Here is a 4,026-nt window from a genome sequence, read left to right as displayed (position 1 = left end):
AGTCTAGCTGGCGACCTTTCTGCTTCCTCTATGAGTGCCTGGTTCTCTCTCATTAGGGTGGGAAAGTTTTCTTCCAGAAATTTGCTATCTGGCCTGTCAACTTGTGTGTTGTGTTGTGCTCTGGTAAACTGATTATTCGAATATTATTCCTCTTCTTAGAATCTGTCATTGATCTCAGGTTATCTTCTGCTTCTTTAATTTTCCTATCTGACTGTCTTTCCCGCTTGCTTAGGTCTGTTTGAGTGTCCTCGAGATCATGGATACTGTTCTCTGCCTCCTAAAGCCTAATCTTGAATCCTGTAACCTTATGTGTGGCTTCTGCTACCTCCCCTGTTAGCTCCTATAGCTCCCTTTGGTGGGTGGACTTCATCCCATCTATTGTGGACTTCATCCCCTCTATTGTGGACTTCATCTCCTCTATAATTGCATCCTTATTCTGAGTTGCTTCCCTCAGCTCCTGTATAACTGTGAACAGTCTTCTGAAGATTTTCTTCTATGGCAGATCTGTATCTGATTCTTCTACGAGAGGCGTTAGCTCTGTTACTGTGTTTTTTCTCTCTGTATATTTTTTGCTGTTGTTGGGAGTGATGTGTTGTGTTGATATTCCTCGATCCTTTTGTAGGCCCCATGTTTCTGGGAGACCAGGGGTCCTTGATCTGTGTTAAGGCTAGGGATTCTTTCAGGCAGCTACCTATGACCAACTATTAGGATGGGTCAGACTGCCATGTAGTCAGAGTTCCCCAATGGCTTAGTGGCCAGCAGTGGTGAGATGTTTCAGTGACTGGAGTGGGAGTTGAAGCCTCAGTGAGTGCCCCAAGGTTGCTTTGACTTGGTCTGTCAGGGCACCCTTAGCAGACCTTTTTTTGTTGTTTAATAAAAATTAAAAGTTAAAATAATTGGGTGGGAGGAAAAGGGAAAAATGGAGAGAGAAAGAAGGAGAAACTATAAAAGAGGAGGGAAAATAAGTGATAATAATAATGAAAGTGGAAAAAGAAAAAAGGAGATAGAAGGAAAACCTATAGAAGAGGGGCAGAAGAGAAGTAATAGTAATATTTTAAAAGGAGGAAGAAAAAAGATATAAAAGAAAACGCAGGAAGTGAAATAAAAAAGGAAAGAAAGAAAAAATAGCCCGAGATAAAAATATATATATATAAATTTCCCCCTCCTTTTCCCTCCAAATTCTAGAGATGCCTAATAGAAGGCAGAGGTGTGCGAGGTCTCGCTGCCACGGGATGTGGTGTTGATCTGGGCTCCAGAGCCAGTCTATGTGAGGGAAAAATACTCTTCAATTAAGCATGCATTCCCAGATCCCTCCAGGCCTATAGTGTTAAGCTGTTGGGCAGAGGCTACACCGGGCAGGAGAAGCACCACAGCAGCAAGCCTCCTGAACCAGCCAGAAAAGGCTGGAGCCGCAAGGGGTGCTCAGGGAGATGTCGGCCGCTGCACCTGCCCCCTATGCCGGCTGGAAAGGGCTGGGGCAGGCTGGCTTAGAAGCTGGCGCTGAGGACCCCGCAGGGCACTGCAGTGGTGAGAGCCGGCCAGAGCACACAGATGGCTCTGGCTCAGACTGCAAATCCATGACCTAGGCTCCCTAGCAGGCGGGGAGCTTATCGGTTGAGCCACAGACCGTGTGAGCAGCACAGGCTCCACAGAGACGTGGTCCAAGCCAGATAAGAGAGCCGCGGCTCTGGCAAGAAACAGCAGGCAATGGCACCTGCCCTCTGCCCTGAGAGGGATGTGCAGCCGCGGGCAGGCTGAGCACTGGGAGCTGCCGGCCACTGGGAACCCCACAGTGCACCAGGGTGGGCAAAGCCGGCTACGGCAGGATTGCAAAGCCCTCTCGGTTGTGCTCCCAGTAGGAGGAGGGACCACTATTTGCCTCTGTGCTGTGAACAGCGAAGGTTCCGAGCTTGGTGTCCACTCTCTGTGCTGGAAGGAATGCTCTGCGGTAGGCAGGCTCAGAGCTCTGGACTGCGGCAGGCAGGCCTAGTGCACTGTGCTGTGGCAGGCAGGCTTAGCGCTCCGGGCCATGGTCACAGGGCTCCGTGGTGACGCCGGCTAGCCTGAAGTGGCTCCGGCGGAAACTCAGTGTAGTGGATAGAAGCCCTATGGGATGCAGCTGCAGGCTCGCTCCAGCGGAAAATGCGCAGCACAGCTTCCTTGGCCGGGAGAACAGGAGCTAAGCTGATGGGGGTGGGCGGTGGGGCAAACGGAGCGCTGGTGGAGAGGCCACAGGCAGCAATGGGGGTGGATCGTCCCCCATGGAGGTTGCCCAGGCAGTCACCCATAGTTTACAGGTCAGTTACCAGGGCCTTTGGTGAATGCAGGGAGGGACGTGGGCCAAAGGCCAGATTTCTGCCACGTGGGGAGAGGGCAACTGCAGGAAAGGGAAGCTTCTCTCCTAGTGGGGTTCCATGGGTGGTCAGCTGCTGTAGGGGGACCTGCCATGCCTGCGCGTGTATCAGCAGAGCAGCCAAGCGACTCTGGGCATGGAGTCCTGGTCTGGGGATGGAGTGGGGCTATAGCTAATCACAGCCGCAGTGGTGGTGGATTACTGACCCGAGATGTCCCAAGGATCAGATCCTGGATCACCAAGGACCTGGCTCAGGATGAATGCATGGGGTGATGGTGGAGTGCTGTCCTGGGGGGATATTTCACTCACCAAACTCCTTAAACTCAGCTACCTGGACACCAAACCTGCCTGTTTGAAAGAGCTCTCAGAGTATGCAGGTCCCCTGAACTGCATTCTTCATAATATCACTATTAGATAGCAACTTGTGAATTCATTTTACCTCTACTTGCTAATTTTTTGAAATTATAATTTTTTAATTATTTTATTGGGGACTCATACAACTCTTACCACAATCCATCCATACATAAATTGCATAAAGCACATTTGTACATTCGTTGCCCTCAACATTCTCAAAACATTTGCTCTCCACTTTAGCCCTTGGCATCAGCTCCTAATTTTTCCCCCTTCCTTCCCGCTTCCCCCTCCCTCATGAACCCTTGATAATTTATAAAATATTACTTTGTCATATCTTACACTGTCCGACGTCTCCCTTCACCCACTTTTCTGTTGTCCGTCGCCCAAGGAGGAGGTTAAATGTAGGTCCCTGTAATTGGTTCCCCCTTTCTACCCCACCTTCCCTCCACCCTTCTGGTATCGCCACTCTCACCACTGGTCCTGAAGAGATCATCTGTCCTGGATTCCCTGTGTTCCAGTGCCTATCTGTATCAGAGTACATCCTCTGGTGTAGCCAGATTTGTAAGGTAGAACTGGAATCATGATAGTTTGGGGTGGGGGTTGGGGGGCGGGGATGGAAACATTTAGGAACTAGAGGAAAGTTGTATGTTTCATCATTGCTACCCTGCACCCTGACTGCCTCATCTCCCCATTGCCACCCTTCTTTAAGGGGATATCCAGCTGCCTACAGATGGGCTTTGTATTCCCACTCTGCGCTCACCCTCATTAACAATTATATCACTTTTTGTTCTTTGATGCCTGATACCTGATCCCTTTGACACCTCGTGAGCACACAGGCTGGTGTGCTTCTTCTGTGTGGGCTTTGTTGCTTCTAAGCTAGATGGCTGCGTGTTTATCTTTAAGCCTTTAAGATCCCAGACACTATATCTCTTAATAGCAGAGCACAATCAGCTTTCTTCACCACATTTGTTTATGCACCCTTTTGTCTTCAGCGATCATATTGGTGAGGTGAGCACAAAATGATATGATTTATTTTCTTCTTTGATGCCTGATACCTGATCCCTTTGACAACTCGTGAGCACACAGGCTGGTGTGCTTCCTCTATATTGGCTTTGCTGCTTCTCAGCTAGATGGCCACTTGTTTAATTTCAAGTCTTTAAGACCCTAGACACTATATCTTTTGATAGCTGGGCTCCATCAGCTTTCTTCACCATATTTGCTTATGCACCCATTTGTCTTCAGCGATCTTGTCAGGAAGGTGAGCATCATGGAACTCCAGTATAATAGAACAAAGTGTTCTTGCATTGAGGGAGTACTTG

Source organism: Echinops telfairi, unplaced genomic scaffold, assembly GCF_000313985.2.
Source record: "Echinops telfairi isolate 266 unplaced genomic scaffold, ASM31398v2 ScPeMD7_7453;HRSCAF=8491, whole genome shotgun sequence".
In the NCBI taxonomy this organism is placed as follows: Eukaryota; Metazoa; Chordata; class Mammalia; order Afrosoricida; family Tenrecidae; genus Echinops; species Echinops telfairi.
This window is presented reverse-complemented; position numbering follows the sequence as displayed.